This window comes from Aotus nancymaae, unplaced genomic scaffold (assembly GCF_030222135.1).
Source record: "Aotus nancymaae isolate 86718 unplaced genomic scaffold, 86718_ANA_hifiasm-v0.15.2.pri h1tg000004l, whole genome shotgun sequence".
Lineage (NCBI taxonomy): Eukaryota > Metazoa > Chordata > Mammalia > Primates > Aotidae > Aotus > Aotus nancymaae.
Window position 1 is genome coordinate 45,703,552 of NW_026988415.1, and position 21,201 is coordinate 45,724,752.

The 21,201-nt window shown below is 41.1% G+C and overlaps 1 protein-coding gene and 1 pseudogene across 5 annotated transcripts in view; one reads left to right on the plus strand and one right to left on the minus strand.

The window, feature by feature from the left end:
• Positions 1 to 11,825, minus strand: part of DRP2 (dystrophin related protein 2) — a 51,178-nt gene extending 39,353 nt beyond the window's left edge. For 3 of the 5 annotated variants that reach the window (XM_064362517.1, XM_064362526.1, XM_064362503.1), the window contains exon 1: positions 11,419 to 11,825. The gene's annotated coding sequence lies outside the window, so the exon portion shown is untranslated. The other 2 variants (XM_064362505.1, XM_064362514.1) reach the window with 2 other exon arrangements.
• A 2,412-nt stretch (positions 11,826 to 14,237) lies between these two features.
• Positions 14,238 to 21,201, plus strand: part of LOC105725095 (14-3-3 protein theta-like) — a 29,784-nt pseudogene continuing 22,820 nt past the window's right edge.

Sequence of the window (21,201 nt, forward strand, 5' to 3'; positions counted from 1 at the left end):
AAGACTAAGGGAGCACAGAATGGGGAACAGTTAAGTCTGAGAATGTGCACAGATTTCAGAAAGACCACACTTGAGATGAGTCTCAAAGGATGAGCAGATGTTTGCTTGTGCAGAGAAGAGGAGAAAAGGAGAATGGCATTCCCAGCAGACAGATCCACCTGTGCAAAGGTGGATGTCATAAAAAGGCCTCACATGTTCACAAGACAGTGTGATCAGTATGGCTGAAGTTTAAGAGGCACAGAGATGAAAAAGACATGGTGGCTTCCCCTGAGGAGTTCACATATAGAAAGGACAAAAGTGGAGAAAATAATAGCCATAAAGTGTTATTTGAGGTCATAATAGAAGTCTTTATGGGATGAAGTGAAGAGACTGATGAGGGAATGGTGAGTTCTATCTGGTCATGTCAAGAAAAGTCTCCCTAAAGGAAATGTGCTTGAGGTCAGTCATGAAAGAGAAATTAGGCAGTGAAGGTTAAAAAAAAGTACAAGCATGAAAATAAAATGTATGGCGTGTTCGGAATGACCAGAGTACAAGGTAGGTGACTTGTTGTGAGTAGCAGAAGATGAGGATGTGGCCAGATTGGGCCATGCCTTGAATGACAAGCAGAGGATTATAGGCTTTATCTTGTAGACAATGGGGAGGCACTAAAGATTTTAAGCAGGGAGTGACATAATGAGATTTGCATTTTATTTCATTTTTATTTTATTTATTTTTAGACGGAGTTTTGCTCTTGTTGCCCAGGCTGGAGTACAGTGGCGCGATCTCAGCTCACTGCAACCTCTGCTTCCTGGGTTCAAGTGATTCTTCTGCCTCAGCTTCCCAAGTAGCTGGGATTACAGGTGCCCGCCACCACGCCCTGCTAATTTTTTGTATTTTTAGTAGAGATGGGGTTTCACCATGTTGGCCAGGCTGGTCTCGAACTCCTGACCTCAGGTGATCCACCCGCCTCGGTCTCCCAAAGTGCTGGGATTACCGGCGTGAGCCACCACACCTGACCAAGATTTGCATTTTAGAAAGAGCCCTCTGCCTTTCTTGTGGAGTGATTCTCCAAAAGGAAGAACCTGTTGAGAAGTTGTTATAACATAAGCAGGCAGTTGCAGTGAGGATGAAGCAGACAGCATGACTCTAAGGTACATTGGAGAGGTAAAATATATTGGGCTTGGTGATCAATTGGATGTGAACAATAAGGGAGGAGAAGGAGTCAAAGGTTTCTAACTTGGGAGCTGAGTGGATAATGTGGCCAACAGCAAGAGAGGGAAGACAGGAGAAAGAGTAAATTTGCTGTGGTAGGGGATAAGGGCAGTGTTACATAATAAGCTATGCTTGAGACATATTCATCTTTAGATGTCAAGAGCTACGCTTAGTAAAGGAGAAACATGGAGACAAATTTTAGATGTACAAACCAATTGATGGTTTAGAGAATGTACACAAATATGATGAGAATGGGTGGCAAAGATGATGCTTGCAAATAATAAGGGTGATCTCTTTTAGTGTGGGGCAAAGACACACAAACCCAGATTCAAAGGGCCAGAACTGAGCATCTTTTATTCATGATGCTGATAATTAAATAGCCACCATTTTTAGACTCTATTCCAGTGGTTCACAATGTTTTAGATATATGGGCCCCTTCTTAAGACTAAAAAAAAAAAAATCTCACTTCACCCACTCTCACCCACAATAGTAGCTGTACTTTTAGAACTTACCAAGTGAGAAAAACATTTATGCATCTAAAGATATGTGGACTTCTTGCATTAAGTATCCATCCCTCCTCCTCAGGAGACCATAGTCCCAAGACTAGAGACTATTACAAGTCACAAGGGCACAAGAGGTTGTGGTCTAAAGGGTACTTTGTTGTAGTCAAAGTCCTTAGAGCTATGTAGCCACTCATCCCCAAAGAATGACTGAAAAGATGACTCCTCTGTGATCAAACACCACAAAAGAATTAGTCACTTAGATTAAAAAATGAAGTATTGCTATGGATGTGTTATAAGCATAAAGGCTACAAGAGGCTTGCTTTCAGACCTCTTTTTATGTTAACATTTTTATTTTTGCTGATTATACAAGTAATACATGTTCTTTATAGAAAAACTGGGAAATACAAAATATAATAGGGATGAAAATAAAAACAATCTGTAATATTACCACCCAGAGATAATCATTACTAACAGGTATGAAGCCTTACAGTTTTTCTTTGAATGAAAAATATATACATACACTTTTAAAATAAAATCACCATCATATAGACTATCATTTCGTATACTGCTTTTTTCACTTGCCCTTATATCATGGTCATTTTAGAATGTCATTAACTATTCCTTTAAAACATGATTTTTTGGGGGGACAGGGTCTCTCACTTTGTTACCCAGGCTAGAGTGCACTGGCGTGATCTTGGCTCACTGTAACCTCCCAGGCTCAAGCAATCTTCCCGCCTCAGCGCCCCCAAGTAGCTGGGACTAGGTGTATACCACCATGCCTGGTTAATTTTTAATATTTTTGGTAGAGACGGGGTTTTGCCATGTTGCCAGGCTGGTCTCAAACTCTTGAGCTCAAGTGATCCGCCTGCCTCAACCTCCCAAAGTGCTGATATTACAGGTTTGAGCCACCAGCCCAGCCTAAAACATGATTTTTGGGAGCCGTATAGGAAGTACAGCACTGTGATTGAGGCCATGGGCCCTGGCATCAGACAGACCTACAGTCAAATCCACACTATTCAACCTATTAGCAGTGTGGCCCAGGACAAGTTAGCCTCTCTGAGCCTCAGTGTCCTCATCTGTAAAATGGAGATAAATAATGATAGCATCCTCACAGAATTACTCTAATGATTACAGTTAATAATTTAAATAACTCAGCAACAATGCACAACTCAATAAGTGTTAGCTATAATCATTGTATAGTATTCCACTGAACAGATACACTGTAATTTAACAATTAGACATATGCTTATAGTTCTTTTATAAATCAAAGTGCAATAAACGACCTTGTGCATATTTGTGATTCTTTCCACGGCATAATTGCCTAGAAGGGGGAATTCCTAGATCAAAGTGTTTATGATACATATTTTTTAATTGCCCTAGAAAAAGTTATATCATTTTATACTACTACTAGCAATGCATGAGAGTGTCAGTTTCCCAGCACACCTGCCACACAAACTGTATGTATTCTTATTTTATTTGCCACCTTTGTGAGTGAAAATGGCACTTTGAGGATTCCTTTGTATTTCCTTAATTGCTAAAATATTTAGCTTTTCCTCCACACTTTTACTGGTCATTTGTATCTCTTCTTTCATCAACTATCTCTTCTGTCCGCTTTTGAGATTCATTTCTCTCCAGATTAACCTCCTTCTTTCTTATTCCTCTACTGATCTGATGCTAGGTTGAGGCTTCACACAACAAAACTAAGATAAACCCAGAAGTCTGAGAATTCGGACCTTCTAATCCCAAGACAGGCAGAAAAGGAAGAGGTTTCTTCTGGTCCTAAAATGACTATCCTCTGCCCACCTTTTCAGACTTAGCCCCTGACTGTGACCTCAAGCCATATTGCCTCTGTAGGACTTAGTTTGCTAATGTGTCAAATGTTAATGTTTAAGGGCTGCTAAGCACCAAATACTATCATTTTCTGTATTCGTATAACATGGCTTTTTAGTTTGTTGTGCTGTCTCTCATGATCCTCAGCACAACCTAGTAAAGTTGTCCCAACCAGAATTAAGATCCTACTTTACAGATGAAGATGTTGACACACAGAGAACCAGGGCCTCCTGATCCCTGGGCGAAGACTCTTTCTTATACACATTCTTTTGCCTCTATCTAGCTCCATCCTATCCCAAATCACCATCTGCACATACTGATTCTTTTCTTCTTCCTCTTTTTAATTTGCAAAGGCTATGAGGGATTAAAGATGAATCAGACTTGGTCCCCAACTGGTCAAATGTAGGAAACAACATATATAAACAAAAAAAGTATAATTTTAGAGAGAAAATTATTCTTACCCTACATGAGTGCTGTGGTTTGAATATCTGTCCCAAATGTGACAGTATTAAGAGCTGGGCCTTTAAGAGGTGATGAGGGCTTTGCCTTCATGAATGGATTAATCCACTCATGGATTAATGAATAAGTTATCATGGGAGGAGAATTCATGGCTTTATGAAAATAGGAAGAGAGATCTGAGCTAGTACACTAAGCCCTCTAGCCATGTGATACTCCATGCCATCTTGGGATACTTCAGAGAGTTTCTACCAGCAAGAAGACTCTCACCAGATGCAGCCCCTCGACCTTCGACTTTTCAGCTTCCATAACTGTAAGAAATAAATTCCTTTTCTTATAAATTGCTCAGCTTCAGGTATTCTGTTATAAGCAACAGAAAATGGACTAAGACAGCAGTACACAGAAATTATGCTATAAAAGGTCACATAGAAATCATGCTATAGAGGAGGAAGTATTCATTTCTAGTTGGAGGAATTTAGGATGTATTTATGGAAAAGAAACTTTTGAGCTAAGGTGAAAGAGAAGATTTTGACATCTGCAGTTGTGGAGGATGCTTTTTGGGTGGCAATAACTGTTCTGTGCCCTCCCCTAGGGATCCTGCTGGATACCAAACTATGGCTTTTTGCCACTACGAATACTCTTTCCTGGTTCTAAAAGCCACACACAGGCTGTTTCAGGAGGGCTCAGTGAGAAGGCATTGTTTCTCTTGAGCAGAGACAAAAAGCTTTAAAAACACTAGAGAAATATTAGGATTTCAGCATGAAATCAAGATTGTTGGCTCATGGAGGACAAAGCCCACACCAGATATCTATTTATATCCCACATATTTTTAACACAGTGCTAGGTACCTAAAAACTAGAGATGTCTAGGAACGTATGCTACTTAAATTTGTGAGGAATAATGTACGATGTTAGCATTTGAAACAAGTACAATAATAAGTACAACGTTCACATTTGAAATAACGTTTGAAATGGCAAAAAATTCCAACAAATTTAAATGTCTGTCACTGGGGACTAATTAAATAATGATGCATCCATACAATGGAATTCTATACAGCTACTTTAAAAAGAGTTAAGAACTCTATGTGCCAATACAAAATACCTCTTATGATATACTTTAAGTAAAAATAAACAAGAGAAAAATCAAGCTGGTAGTTCATCTATAATTGTATACTAAAAATATGTGCTTACAGATGCAATAAAATATCTTTGGAAGTATACAAAAGAGTCTGTTACCATTGGAGAAGGGAACTGAGCAGGAAAATTCTCCCCATCTCTTTGGAATTTCTACTATTTCTGCCCTTTTTGAAAATGAGAAATATACCTACAAAAGTACATAAAGCATATAAGTATGTTGAATTATTATGAAGTAAATTCTCCATACAATCACTTCCCAGGTTGAGAAACAGAATTATTACCCACACCACACAAGCCCCATGCTACCAATAGGAGATAAAATTTTTTACTAAATATCATTTTGTACTTTTTCAATTTTGACCCATGTGAACACATTACCTATTTAATAACAGCTAACTCTTTGCCCCCTTTCACTCCCCACCAAAATGCAAGTTCATCAACTATTTGATGGAAAGATCGGTGTGGCAGGTTTTCCACACCCACGTTTAAGTTGCTGCAATTTTTTGCCATTTCAAGCCTTATTTCAAATGTGACATTGTACTTATTATTGTACTTGTTTCAAATACTAACATTGTATGTTATTCAACACAAATTTAAGTAGCATACGTTCCTAGACGTCTCCAGTTTTTAGGTGCCTAGCACTGGGTTAAAAATATATGGGATATAAATAAAAATCAGGTGTGGGCTTTGTCCTCCATGAGCCAACAATCTTGATTTCATGCTGAAATCCTAATATTTCTCTAGTGTTTTTAAAGCTTTTTATCTCTGCTCAAGAGAAAAAAATGTATTCTGTGTTTTATATATATTAACTAAGCAGTCTACATATATTAACCCATTTGTTCCTTATGACAACCCTATAAAGTAGTTATGTTGCTATCCTCATTGTGTGGATGAGGAAATTGAGGCACAGAGATGGTAAGTAACTTGTTCAGAGTCATACTGTGAATACATCGTGAAGAGCTGGTATTTGTACCCAGGCAGTTGTGTCACAGAATACAAGTTATTTACCATTATGCTATTCTGCCTCTGTAAATTCTAGAACCCAGGCTCTGAGGCATTGTAATCACTGATACCTGGCAAGTGGAGATGATTTTTGGCTATGGACCACCACGTAGGAGCCCAAGCATTGACTCAGTTATGCCACTACCCAGGCAAAGACGCAAGCAATTAAAAACAGACAGGATGCAGTGAGTCTAGGGTCTGGGGCAGCACCAGACTGGCAAATCATGAAAAGCACTTAAGTGATCTTTATAGGACATCTGAGAAGTGAAATTCTGGTCAAGTTTCCTGTTTTGAGCTCAGAGCCTCTCCTATGCCTAGAGCTCAATAAATACTTTTTGAATAAATAAATAAGCTCTTTCCACCTAGAAACTGGAGAAATCTAAGAACCTATGTTACAGAAAGACCTGCAGAAGTGGACAAAGATGTCTGCTGCAGTATTATTTGCAATAGCAAAAATCTGCAATTCACTCAAATGTCCACCAACAGGGGATTGGTGAGTAGACTATGTCTGAGACATATCACAGCAGGATTGTCTGGGGCTCTGAACCAGGATGCTCTGGTTTGCACCCTGGCCACTTATCAGCACATATATGGACAAGCTCCCCAACCTTACTGTGTTTCAGTCCCCACATCTGTAAAACAGGGATAACAAAAAGACCCATCTCTTAGCTTTTTTGCAAGGAGTTAATTCATAGTTTCAGGCATTTAGTAAACATTCAAATGTTATCCATTACAATAGCCACTCACAAGGCAGAATATTATGTAGCTATTAAAAATAAAGACATAGATCTATATGCACTAATTTGGACAGATTTCAAAGATATATATTTTAGGCCAAAGAAAAGAAATGTCAGAATAGCATGTTTAGTGAAACTCCAATTTTGTAAAAACATTTTTTAAAAATCTACTGTGTGTATGTGCAGAAAGGAAGCCTGGACATCCGTTGTTCGTTGACATTACTTTTAGAGAGTTGTATGAAGGGAATTCTCCTTTTTGCTTTATATTCTTTGCTTTTTTTTTTTCCAAAGTCTCTCTCCCTTGCCCAGGCTGGAGTGCAGTGGTGTGATCTCGGCTCACTGCAATCTCCCCCTCCCAGGTTCAAGCAATTCTCTTGCCTCAGTCTCCCGAGTAGTTCGGATTACAGGCACGTGCCACCACGCCCGGCTAATTTTTTGTATTTTTAGTAGAGATGAGGTTTTGCCATGTTGGTCAGGCTGGTCTCGAACTGCTGACCTCAGGTCATCTGCCCTCCTCGGCCTCCCAAAGTGCTGGGATTACAGGCATGAGCCACTGCACCCAGACTGCTTTAAAAAAAATAGCAAACATTTATTATTCTTGGGAGAAAAAATTCAAGAGATAGGGAAGACTTCTAAGATGAAGAAGTTCTGTAAAGAACAGGGCAGTGGGAAGGAGAACCCCTTTCCATGGGCTACAGATTCCTCTCCCTAATCCAAGGTACCACTGTGTAACTGCCTTTCCTCTCACACCACTGCCTTTCTACCCAACAGTATGGCAGTAAGAGAAGAGAAACACATTTCACTGGTAACATACTTTGTTATAGTTCCTAAAATAATTCCTGCAATGCAGCCAAAATACCAAGGTTCTGTTTCAGATGTACCTCATTTAATGAATAAATCATAGAAACTCAGATTTTTAAGCTAGAAAGGACCTTCGAGATCATCTAGGCCAATCCCCTCACTTACAAATGAAAACAAGGAAATGTATTCCTGAGAAGTTTAGCTGTCAAGCAATTTTGAGAAATAAAATTTATTATCCAATGTAAAAATCAGAGCTGCATCCCCATGGGGGAAAATTGTAAGAGCCTATTAATGCAATAAATCTGAAACCTTTATACACTGCTGGTAGGAGTGTAAGTTAGTAAACTATTTTGCATAGTGATTTGACAATATCTCCCAAAGGTGACAATGCACATACCCTGTAAGGGGACAATTCTACCCAGATATTTACCCAATAGAAATTGTCACCTAAGAATAGCTACACAAGAATTATGACAGCACCTCTGTGATTGCTCAAAACTAGAAATAGTCTAAATGTCCATCAACAGCAGAATGGATAAAGTGTGGTACAGTCATTAGATGAGTAAACAATAGCGAAAAAAAATGAGTAAACTAGAGCCCCATGTTACAACATGGATGCATTTCACAAATATAACACTGAAAAGAAAAAATAAGTTTCAAGCTAGGTGCAGTGGCTCATGGCTGAAACCCCAACACTTTGGGAGGCTGAGGCAAGAGGACTACATGAGGTCAGGAGTTTGAGACCAGCCTGGACAACATAGCAGGAGCCTGTCTCTATGAAGGAAAAAAAAATTAGCTGGTCATAGTGGTGCCACCTGGGGGGCTGCGAGGCTGGAAGATTGCTCGAGCCCAGGAGTTCGAGACTGCAGTGAGCTATGATCACACCACTTCACTCCAGCCTGGGACACAGTGCAAGATCTTGTCTCTTGGGGGGAAAAAAAGAAAAGAAAAGAAAAATCAAGTTGGAGAAGAATACATATAATACACCACTGATATAAACTTTTAAAACATATAAAGCAGTAGCATACAGTGTTTAAAAATATGTACACATGTAGTAAAAGTATAAATCAATACCTGGGAATAATAAACACCAACTCCAGGATAGTGGTTACTTTGAAAGGAAATAGAGAACTTTAATCATGGAGAATAGACAGAAGGTTTCAACTCTACTGGTAATGTTTCTTTATTAAGCTGGGCAGTGAATAGCCTGATTTTCACCATTTTTATACCTTTTTGAATGTACAAAGGTATTTTATAACACATTATTTAAAAGAATGCAACAAAGCCCATGTTGAAAAGAAAGTTGACAATTTTTGCACTTAACAAAATACTAGAAAAAACTGTATTAAATGTAAATGTTGCACTCAAAATCAAAGGATTATTCCTTAAATCTGCTTCATTTTCCTTGGACTAGTTTCACAAGAGGGAACCTGCTAGCGAAGCAGCAGTTGGGTACAGTGGGCTGGGGCGTCAGGAGATAATCCCAGATTCTCATCTATGGGAAGGAAAACAATATGATCAACTGCTTGGGTTCTTCATGTTTAGAAACGCATTGTCAAACTAGATTATTTCACAAGTGTTATCCATGTGACGACTTTTTCTAGTTTTTTGTTTTTCTGGGGTTTTTTTCTTCTTTTTTTGGAGCAGCAATTCCCCAAAATGTAAGAGGCAAAAGTGTTTTCCGTACAGAAAAGTGTTCCCTGGTCAAACCAGTCTGGGATGTACTGGGTTAAACAAAATTAAACAGATTCATTTACAGCAGTACTTCTCAGAGTCTTTAATATGCATTATATACACTGTGACTCTCCAAAATGAGAATTCGGTTAAGAAGCATTTCCAAAAAAGTACTGAACTGCAGAATACATGCACACACACACACACACCACTTATTTTAAAACAGAATCTATTAACATTCTCCCAGGATGGTGCACTATAGAACATTGGTTTGGTAAATGCTATCCTAGAAGGATATATCTCACTTGCTATTTTTGTTGCTGATGCATGTTTAGAATCTTTCGTAAGGGAGGAATATCATTTCATACTATAATTTCCACTGAATGGGTTTCCTCTGAGTGTGTATCCCTGAGAAGTTTAGAAGGCTATCTTCTCAGCCTTCATTAGTGAGACCCCATCCTAGTTGGCATAGTGGCAGATCCAACATCAGAAACTCGTGAGCATCTATAGTTAGAAGGGCTGAATCCCAGATGTGCTCTCCACATCTGGCTCGGGGCTTTTGCTAAATTCACTGCTTCAAGCTACGCTCCCCTCCTTTCTGGCGGAGTTGAAGGGTAATTCGACCTGGAGCACAGAGCTACTTAGCTAAGGCTGAATGCCTAGAAGTACAAATCTCACAGGAAGAGGAGCTCTTTCCATGTGCCTTCATCCCCCAGCACCAGTTTACAGAAAGCAAGACTATAGGGCAGAGGCCTGCCCACCCAGAGACAGAGGGGCTTAGTCTTCTTTCCGAGACAAGACACAATACTGCCACTTCAACGCTGCCTTTTCACGGAGGTTTCCTTACAAGGCCCTGAGATTCTCTGGGATTTGCCCCACGCAAACCTTAGAAGGAAAATCTCCTGAGGCTTGTGGTTCCCACCGGCCTTTTAAAAGGTGATTTATCTGAGGGCTTTTCATCTAGAAACAAGGATTCCTTTGGAAAAGTCAGGAGTTAAGATGAACTAGACATAGAGCTTTTTTAAGGCTTTTGTTCTTTTGACAATCAAAAAGGAAACATTTTTTAAAAGTATGCTCTTTTCTAGACAGCATGCACCATGCTTTCAACGGAAGCAGGCAGCAGCTGCTGCTGACGTCCTCCTCTACCCCACTCCACCCCACCCCAGCCTTGCCACCTGCTTAGACCCAACACCCGTGAGGCCTGGCTCAACCTGCCTTCTAAAGGAAGGATAAATCTTAACTACCCATTACCATCTCAGGCCCACTTACTAGGCTGGGGCGCTTGGCCTGATGCTGGGAAAGGCAGTGAGAGCAGAAGGTGATGGGGTGTTAGACTCCAAGAGAAAGAAGCCCTATTTGAAACCACTCCAAGCTATGCTTTCAAGAGTGGAAAGATGCTTCCTGATTACAGGGTGTAGAAAGGAAACCAGGGAAGAAAACAAGGGGGAAAAAATGTAACAGGAAAAACAATAGAGCCAGGAAGTAAATACAGAGATGAGACGAGACCTTCAGTTCCAGGCTCTTAGGTCAGAGCCTGGTTTACTTCAGGGAAGAACTCCTGTGTCCTGTCTGCTGGCCAGAATACTCATTTGTTCAGGGAACCTGCTCCAAGGTCCCATGTTTCCTCCCTCCTTCCTTGTTAGCGAATGCTTTCCACACACCTTTCCTTCCCTCCTGCCAATAAACATACTCTCAGACAAAAAGCATGCCATTGAGAACCTAAAATAAATAAACAAATGCCCCTCTCTTCTCAAAGAAGCAAACTGTGTACCTCCTTCTTAATCATTTTTAGACCTTAGTTGCTCAAATTGGCTTGAGTTTCTATTCTTGGGCATCTTTTTTTTTTCTTTATGAATCTAAATGGTGACTACTTTATTGAGGGCATTTTTTAATGCAAGTTTTTCAGACAGGCAGGCAGGCACGCGTGCACACACACACGCACACACACACACACTCACACACTCATCCTCCCCCCTCACCCCGCCCCACCGCGCCACACAGTACCTCTGGAGCTTCCCCTTCCTCAGTCATTTCCCCTCAGCCAGCTGAACAAGGGCAAGGCTTGGAAATAATTTTTCTGTGGCCTACCTTCTGATTCCGTCCGGTCTAAGAAGCAGGCGGCAGCTGTAAGCTGGGAGGCCGGGGCTGGGCTGCCTCTGTGAATCAGCAAAGAAGTCCCTGAGACAGGGATGCCGACAGCTGCTGTATGCACACTCTCCCTCTGTCTCTCCCACCTCCCTGTCTTCCTTCTCCTTCTCCTCCTCCTCCCCTCTCAGAGCTGCTCTGTGTTGCTATGCAATCATATCACCAGGACTAACAGCATCATTCCGACCTCAGGCAAAAATACCCTTGACTGGGCAAATGCAGGAAGAGCAAGGACAGTTTTGTAAAACTACCAGAGATGTGGTGGCTCTTAGAGATTCATTAAAAGCAGATGAGGAAAGCGGAAGAGCCTGAGAGGCAGAGGGGGAGATGGGGAGAGGGGGAAAGGAGGAAAGGGGGAGAGGAGGAGAGGGGAAGAGGGGGAGAGGGAAAAGGGGGAGAGGCTTCCACTGGGGAGGAGGAGACAAAAGAGCGCTGGAGATCAATCAAGCTGCTTGGCTGAGCGAGCAGCCTTGACCCCAACTTACACTGATCACTGATCTAGCCCACAGACAAAATCAACTTCAGAGCCAGCAGCTGGCAGGGGCCCCTCAGTAGCCACTCTAGAATTCTGTTTCTGTGTTGAGGGTTGAAACACTGTGGTCTAGAATCATCACTGATACTCAAGGTACAGTCTTGGGCTCAGGACACTCTGCTAGTCACCCATAAGTCTCATCTTTACCCCCTCTTAGAGCTTACATGTAGAAAAAGCCTCAACAAATGGGGGAAACAAAATGGATCTTGAATAATTTGGGAAAATACAGCTCCTCCATGACTCCCCTCAATGACTACCCCAGGCACTTCCCTGCTTTTGTCCATACCAGCCCTTACTGTTTTAACCGTCACCCTTGTTAAAGAGAAGAGGTTAGGAGCTCCAAACACCCTGAGAGACCTGGAAGAAGCCACTAGCAGGATAGAGAAGATTACATCCCTTTACCAAGTGCCCAGTACACAGCAAGTTACTTAATAAATACATGTTGAATGGGTAAATTGAACGAATAGGTGGATGAATAGTCAGAAAGCCCCCATCCTCATCCTCCTACACAAACATACTCAGACTTAAAGCCCCAGCAGCCCCAGGCGACAGCAAAGGATAAAAGCAGCTTTTTTCTTTCCTCCCTCCATCTCTGGGAACAGGGTATATATGAGAGAGAGAGAAAGATTGGTTGGGAGTGGGTTGCCTAACTTCACTGATTTGTCTCTAAAACCTTTAATAAGCTCTGATGGCATTGGAACTTAGAAAATACTTCCTAGGACTAGTATTTACATAAGATCTAGGACTAGTGTTTACCAAGTGTCTAAAGGACCCAGAATTATTGGTTTTTTAGAGTTGCATTTTAGAATTACTATGTGATCTTTTTATGAAATATTTTTATCATTTACTTTTAATTAACAAATAATTGTATATATTTATGGGCTCCAGTGTGATGTTTTGATCTATGTATATGGTGTAGAAAAATTCAGCCCAGCTAATTAACATATTCATCATCCCACCAATTTATCATTTTTTTGTAGCAAGAACATTATAAATCTATTCTTTTAGCAATTTTGATATATATAATACATCATTAATGACTGTGGTCATCATCATGATCATTACTATTATTGAAAACCTTCAGCTAGAAAATAGTGTGCATATGTATGTTTTCTTTTGAAGTTAAATTTTAAAAACTTAAGTTGCTAGCTTCATTAAAAGGCTAGAAATATGGCCTGATCTCCTCTTCAAAATAAGCAACATACGAACCAGTTGCCCCCGTCATCAAGCTTTCGGAGCTGTATAAGTAGCCCTTTCTATCTGGTCCAAACAACAGAAGGCAGGCCCCTATGCAGGTGCAGAAAAGGCCTTTGATTTCTGAAGAGGCTTTTGAAAACTCATCTGGCTTCTCAACCTATACATCTGCAACAGAAGATTTCTCTTTTTTTTTTTTTTTTTTTTTTTGATACGGAGTCTTGCTCTGTCACCAGGCTGGAGTGCAGTGGTGCGATCTCGGCTCACTGCAAGCTCCGCCTCCTGGGTTCAAGTGATTCTTGTGCCTCAGCCTCTCAAGTAGCTGGGATTCTAGGCACGTGCCACCACACCCAGCTAATTTTTGTATTTTTAGTAGAGATGGGGTTTCACCATGTTGGTCAGGATGATCTCAATCTCCTGACCTTGTGATCTGCACACCTCGGCCTCCCAAAGTGCTGGGATTACAGGTGTGAGCCACCACGGCAGCCTGTTTCTCAGCTACCTAGCCTAGCCCAGCCCTGACCCTGTGTCTTGGCCTCCATCTTAGCCCTAGAAGTTTACAGGGTTTGTCAATATGATCCAGAACCAGGGCTCTCAGAGTCCTTTACAACAGACTTGGAATGAGTTGGAGGGGGGAGCTGGCTAGAAGAAAGACCAGATGGAACATTCTGAGAAATAGTTTGGGATGGCACACACAGAACAACTGCGACAGACATATACCAAACACACGGGAACCTGACTCACTGCTCACCCTCGGCACCAGCTCACCACATGCCAACAAGCACATAGGCTAGGCTCAACTATTTCTTGGAGGAGGGAAAAGAATAAAAGTAGGTCAGGCCACAAGCTTTAACTTTAGTTTCACCTTGGTAACTGGCAGAAGGATGTTCAAAGTCAGTCCTGGTATCACTGCGCAGGACTTTGCTAGGGTATTTCAGGTAGGGAGAAAGCATGTGTAAAAGCACAAAGGTTAGAGCACACAGTTTGCTAAGGAACTTCAAGTCCTAGTTAAGTATGATTAACTTAAGACAGGGATATGGGTGGGAAAGGGGAGAAGGTGGCAGGAGATGAAGCTATGGAAACACATGGGATCAGCCCATGTGGGCGCTGGAGTATCATGCTAAGGATCATTTCAAATGTCAAGGCAGGCAAGTGGCGTGATCGGGTTTATGTTTTAGAAATATCGCTCCAGTAGTTTTCATTCAAAGAACCGTTACTGAGTGTCTACTACACTCCAGATTCTGTGCTAGACCCCAGGGGCACAGAGAAGACTGGAAGACTGCCTTCAAGTTGCTCATAGCCTAATGGGTGAGACAGTTAATTAAACGCAAATACCATAGAGTGATAAATGAAATGAAGGATGAATCTGAGGGGAGAAAGGCTGGACGCCTGGGTGCCTGGTAGGAAGCAGTTGCAGTACTCATCCAATAAGAGCCTGAAGTAAGGCAGTTGGTAGTGAGGGTGGAAAAAATAGACAACTTGGTTCTATATTGGAAGAGTTGGCCTCATCCCCAAATGGATCTTCTTCATATTGGCCTATTCTTGTATTGATTCTTCTTAGTCTAACTACTTGCTGTGCTTCTAAAGGAGAAATAAACTGATTTTTGTCCTTTGTGGGTGGGAGTATTCTCATTGCTGTTTTGCCATTCCACAGCCTTATTTACTGGTCCCTGACCATGTTTACCAAAACAACTACTTCGGTTCATCGCTACTCTTACCAGACACCCAACCCCAGCCGCCTACCTCAGCAAATAACTTCCATTCTCTTGCTTTACTGAAAAGGTGGATGTTCTCCCTGCAAGCTTCTGTATCTCAGAATGTCTTCCAGTCTTTCCCTCCCATCATCTACAGACAAAATTAAATCATTTATTACCTCCCTAAGGTCAACGCCTCTTCCCATGACCTCAGGCCATTTTCTCTATCCCCTCTGGGAACTTCTTTATACATGGTTTTCCCTCTTGCTTTCATCTTCAATCTTTTGCTTGCCTCCCTTTCCCTGCTGTGGAAAAACATGTGAGGAACAGGAAGTTTGTTGGCTCCTGTGAGCTGGGAAGTGGGAAGAATGTTTCCTCACTATTGAAAGCCCCACCTCCTTGGGCTGGGCACAGTGGCTTACATCTGTAATCCCAGCACTTCGGAGGGCCGAGGCAGGATTTCTTGAGCTCAGGAGTTTGAGACCAGCCTGGGCAATATAGTGAGACCTTGTATCCAAATAAAGTTTTTAAAAAGAAAGTCCCATCCCATGTACACACACACAACCAGGTTAAGACTACATTATGGACAAACTGGAGCAAGTTTAGAGGGAAGCAGCATCATCAGGGCAAAGAATACCCAGGTTTCAGTAAGGTTGGAAAGTAAAAAATATCCCCCAGAAAATGCAGAATAATAATAAATCTTTGCCAGCTATTATTTGCAGAGTATCTTCTGCCATATTATTTGATTTACATAGCAGAGATTGCTTCCAATGAATTGAGATTCCACGCAGAAAAACCAAAAAGGTTAGTAGAAGAACAGATAGAGGCAAATGTCTCAGGACAAACAAGATTAATATGAATTGAGATGAGAGAATAAGTCAGACAGTAGAAGGGAGGGATTTTCACCATGTATGAGAAGACGCAGGAGGCTGGGAGATAAGTTGGAAGAACAGGTTAAGTTGGAGGAACAGGTTAAAAATGTAGGGTCACAATGTTGAAAAGGCTAGAATTTGTCATGGGAGTTGATAAGGAATAATGCAAAGCCATGAAAGACTAAGGGTTGAAGAATCATTATTGTCCCAATCGATGGTCTGAGCACTCTCTGTTGCTTTTATTGAACATCTGAAAATGCGGAACTCATTTTACACATTTGGTTACCTCCCACCCTCTTCTTCTGTTCTTCAAGCTTCTGCTAAACCAGACCCAGCAGCTGGGATGTTATATAATATAACTTCTATTTATGTTTTCAAATATATTCCATTTAGGCCAAAACCATTCAAGCTACAGTTAAAGTGGTACAGTGGAAAGAATGTTGAATTAGGAGTCAAAAAACAAAGGTTATAATCCCAATTTTGTTACTAAATTGTCACTGACCTTTTTGAGTTTTGATATTTTTCCTTCACCAGAAAGAAGATAATATCTGCCCTGTTTACTTCACTCAACTGAACTGAGACTCAAATGGGATAATGGATGTGAATATATATTGCAACTATAAAGTGTTATTCAAATGTAAGAGATTATTATTTCCATTGCTTCAAGGTCCTGGTGGTTTTCCTATATGCAGAGGACAAACCTCTTAGAGTAGATTATAGCAGCTAAGGACATCGTGCCAGGAATGTAATTAGCTCCCAGTTTCCATGCTAGATCAGATACTATATTTATTTAAGTAGACATACCAACCACGCAGTTCAGGTTTATTCACTATCTTTCACATTATCAACCTTCCCATCCTCCTTCCAGCCCAGACTGCTAGACATATGCACATTCACTAGCAACCTTTCACATATGAGCTTCCAGGAAAATGTATACAATTCAGTAAGAACTACTGATTTTCTGCTGGGCATGGTGGCTCACACCAGCACTTTGGAAGGCCAAGGAGGGTAGATCGTCTGAGGTCAGGAGTTTGAGACCAGCCTGGCCAACATGGTGAAACCCCGTCTCTACAGAAAATACAAAAATCAGCCAGGCATGGTGGCAGGTGACTGTAATCCCAGCTACTTGGGAGGCTGAGGCAAGAGAATCACTTGAACCCGGGAGGTGGAGGTTTCAGTGAGCCAAGACCATGCCATTGCACTCCAGCCTAGGCAACAAGAGCAAAATTCCATCTCAAAACAAAACAAAAACAACACAAAACTACTAATTTTCTAGGCTAAAAAGAACTGCTATTAATTTGTACTTTCATTGTGTTTAGGATACTGAGGCAAGATGGTCACTTCTTGCTTGTAACTTGGATCGAAAGGGGAAGGGAACTATCATTTTTGAGACTGTATTCTGTGCCAAGTAGTATAAGGCACTTGACATCTGTTACCTCCTGCAATGCTCACAATGATTCAGTGAGGTAAGAGTTATTATTTCCAACATTACAGACAAGGAAACTACAGCTCAGAGATGTTAAAAGTAACTTGTCTAAATTCATAAAGCTAATAAAAAGCGCAAGCTGGAATTCAATTCCAAATCTACCTGACTCCAAAGCTGATACTCTTCCCACTTCCCTCCTACTTTAGGCAGGGCCACAAATAGGACACATCCTAGAACTTACCACTTCATAATTCTAGGTGCACTTGAAAGCACATATTGGCATATATGGGTGGCAAGCACCTTGACCACCAACTGGTAGAGACCCCTTTCAGCGATGCCTTTAAACTCTGAAGTTGCTTTGGAATATAAAGCAAGCCTGGGCCTAAATAATGAGAGCTGTCTATGTTTTATATCTAGTAGCAAGCTCTATCTGTCTCACAAAAGAAAGGGAAGATATTTATTTACTTGGTAGACAAAGTGACAATTTCAAGGTAAGACGGTCAGTGATAAAAGGATGCCTCATACAGGTCAATAACCAGTCAACCTCAGAGCTACTATATTGGCCCCTCCTTAGAGCCAATCTTAAATTCAATATCACAGGAGTCAGTGGAGTTAGTAGGTACCTACTTGGTATGATTTGCGGAGGACTGAAATGCTATCACTAATAAAAATGACTTCCCCCACTGGCCCCACCATGGTGCCTGCAATTCCCTATTAATCACTTCCTTCGGGTTAAATCAGCTGTCAAAATGTAAGTGCTGTCTTCAGTTGCTATACATTATACTCATTAGTTTGTCTCTTTCATTCTAATCACCAGACAGGCATGGGACAGAGGGCAAATTATTTTGAAGGGGAAGGCAAAGAAGGAAAGATACAGTGTGATGTATGATGCACAGCTAGCGTCCAACAGGGCCAGGTTAAGACATTTTAAAACCCCAAGAACAATGGCTGGGCACAGTGGCTCATGCCTGTAATCCCAGCACTTTGGGAGGCTGAGGCAGGTGGATCACGAGGTCAGGAGTTCAAGACCAGCCTGGCCAACATAGTGAAACCCCGTCTCTACTAAAAATACAAAAATTAGCTGGGCATGGTGGCGCATGCCTGCAGTCCAAACTACTCAGGAGGCTAAGGCAGGAGAATCGCTTGAACCTGGGAGGTGGAGGTTGTGGTCAGCTGAGATCTCACCACTGCATGGGTGAGCTGAGATCACGCCCCTGCACTCCAGCCTGGGCGACAGAGCAAGACTCCATTTCAAAAAAGAAAAAAAAAAACCCAGAACGAAAGAGATGGATAATGGTACAAACTCTAAATGCCCATATAGAATTTAAGATATAAATAACACTAACCTGTAAAATAAGCATGAGAAAATTCAACAAAATCTGAACTTTTTCATAATTATAATTCTTTCTTATTATCATACAGTTCACTTTTTTAAGTGTACATTTCAGCCAGGTGTGGTATAATCTGAGCACTCTGGGAAGCTAAAGCAGGAGGATTGTTTGAGCCCAGGAGTTCAAGATCAACCTGGGTAACACAGTGAGACTTTGTCTCTACTGAAAAAAATTTAAAAATCAACCAGGGGTGGTGGCTTGTGCCTTTAGTTCCAGCTACTCGGGAGGCTGAGTGGGGAGGCCAGGAGTTCCAGGTTGCAGTTAACTATGATCGTGCCACTGTACTCCAGCCTGGGCAATAGAGTGAAACTCTGTCTCAAACTAAAAACTCCATACCCATTATCAGTTACCCCCCCGCCATATCTCCCTAGTCCCTTCTCAGGCCTAGGCAGCCACTAATCTACTTTCTGTCTCTATAGAGTTTTCTATTCTGGCCATTCTACACAAATTACATCATACAACATGTGGTCTTTTGTGTCTGGATTCTTTTCACGTGGCATATTATCATCAAGCTTCACTACATCATTGCTATGTATGGCTGAATAATATTCCATTGTATAAATATACCACATTTTATTTATCCATCCATCAACTGATGGACATTTGGGTGTTTCCACCCTTTGGTTATTATGAATATTACTGCTATGAACATTTGTGTACAAGTTTTCATATGAACATATGTTTTCAATTCTATTAAGTACATAACTAGGAATGGAATTGCTGTGTTATATGGTAACTCTACATTTAACTTTTTGAGGAACTGCCAGACTGTTCGTCAAAGTGGCAACTCCACCAGCAATGTACAAGGGTTCCCATTTCTGCATATTCTTGCCAATACTTGTCTTTAGTATAGTCATCCTAGAGGGTATGAAGTGGTATCTCATTGTGCTACCACACAATCGATCCTTTTTAAAAAATATTTCCAATACTCAGTTCTTTACAAAAAAATCTTCAATGCCTCTATTTAGCTGGTTTTCTAAGCATGTGCTTGATCTACCTATTATTAGGCCATTGTAGACTGGGATCAGTTGAATTGATTAGGTTCCTGGGGTTAGGCAGCACATAAGGGAGGGCCTGCTCTGTGTAAAACATTTCCAACATCAAACCAAGATTCAAAAATGACTAAGTCACAATTTCTGTCTAATAGGAGAGGCAGACACCTACTCAAACAACTATTAAACAATGTAGAATGAGAGAAGTGCTATAATAAGGCAGTGGAAGTGCAGAGGGGTGTTAAGGCAAACTAGACGCAATTCTTCCAAAGTACAGTGCTAAGCAGCCACAAACATCATCAAAGCAGCCTAGATCCTTACCCCTATGCAGATACCACATTAAGCCAGAGTCTTCTTGGAAACAGCTGTAAGAGCAGGGAATAAGGCTCTTGGAGATATACTGTGCTGCACCTGAGAAGTATATTTGTCATCTTCTCATTTCAATGACTATTTGTACTTACTACCCACTGGGTGACCTTTCAGGCCTGGCCTCATTATTTTTAGTCTTACATCAATTTGTAGGACTGTACTGAAGAATAGCTGTAAAGCGCTTTGTAATTCTGTGGTGTTTTATAAATAATAATCTCTCATTGCAACCATCTTACCAATAATAAGCAAATCCTACTCCAGCCGGTCCACATTGTCCCCTCTCCAATCTACTATTTTACCTGAATCACTCCCATTACACTTCTTTGTATCAGTACACTCCAGCTTCTGGAGATAATGCTCATAATCAGCTAAACCTTTGGAGAGCCTTTGTAGTCTTAGAACCAGTTTGATTCAGGTTTTTGCTTCGGAAATAGAAAGCAAGCCAGGAACATTGCTCCCATTTCATAAATGTAGACACTGAGGTACATAGAGATTAAGTGACCCAATAATTAAAAAGGAAATCATATTACCAGACTGAAGTTCTATGTGTCTTCTCTATCTTACCCTCATCCTACCCACAAGAAAATTGCAGCTATTAAGGTTGTGGGCCTGGGGTGCCTACTCCCCAGGTCCCAAATCTTTCTCCTAAGAGTAGCTAAGAGTAAGCAGGCTGCCGGAGCACAGCTAACTCATATTCAACAGACCAGAAAAGGCAATTTCACTTTTGAACTGCTCTCTACTTTCCTGAAGTGGGACTCAATTATGCTTGAAAATGCAAGCACAACCTAATTGCCCTCAACCACCTGCCTAAACTCTCTTCAGAGCAATGGGCCAAAAACACGTGACCCTGCCTAAAGGAGACCTTGGGGAAAGCCCTTTAGAAATTAGAGTCTTCTAATCATTTGTTTATTCAAATATTTATTGAGCACATACTCATTTTAATACTTCAGAGCAGTACTAGCATACTAGTCACCAGCATGAGATCTGAAGGCTGACTGCCTGAGTTCAAATCCTGACTCTACTAACTGCTTATTGATTTTAGTTTCCTTCTTGGTAAAATGAAAAGACTAAAATTGCCAGAGGGTAGGTATGAGGATGAAATGAGATACATATATGAAATGCCTAGCACAGTGCCTGGTACATGGTAAGTATTCAATAAATGTTAGTTAGTATTGTTATTCATGCTGAATCACAGCAAACCTGTTAGGAATCAATGAACAATACGTAATAGATAATGGAGTAACATTTTAGAGACC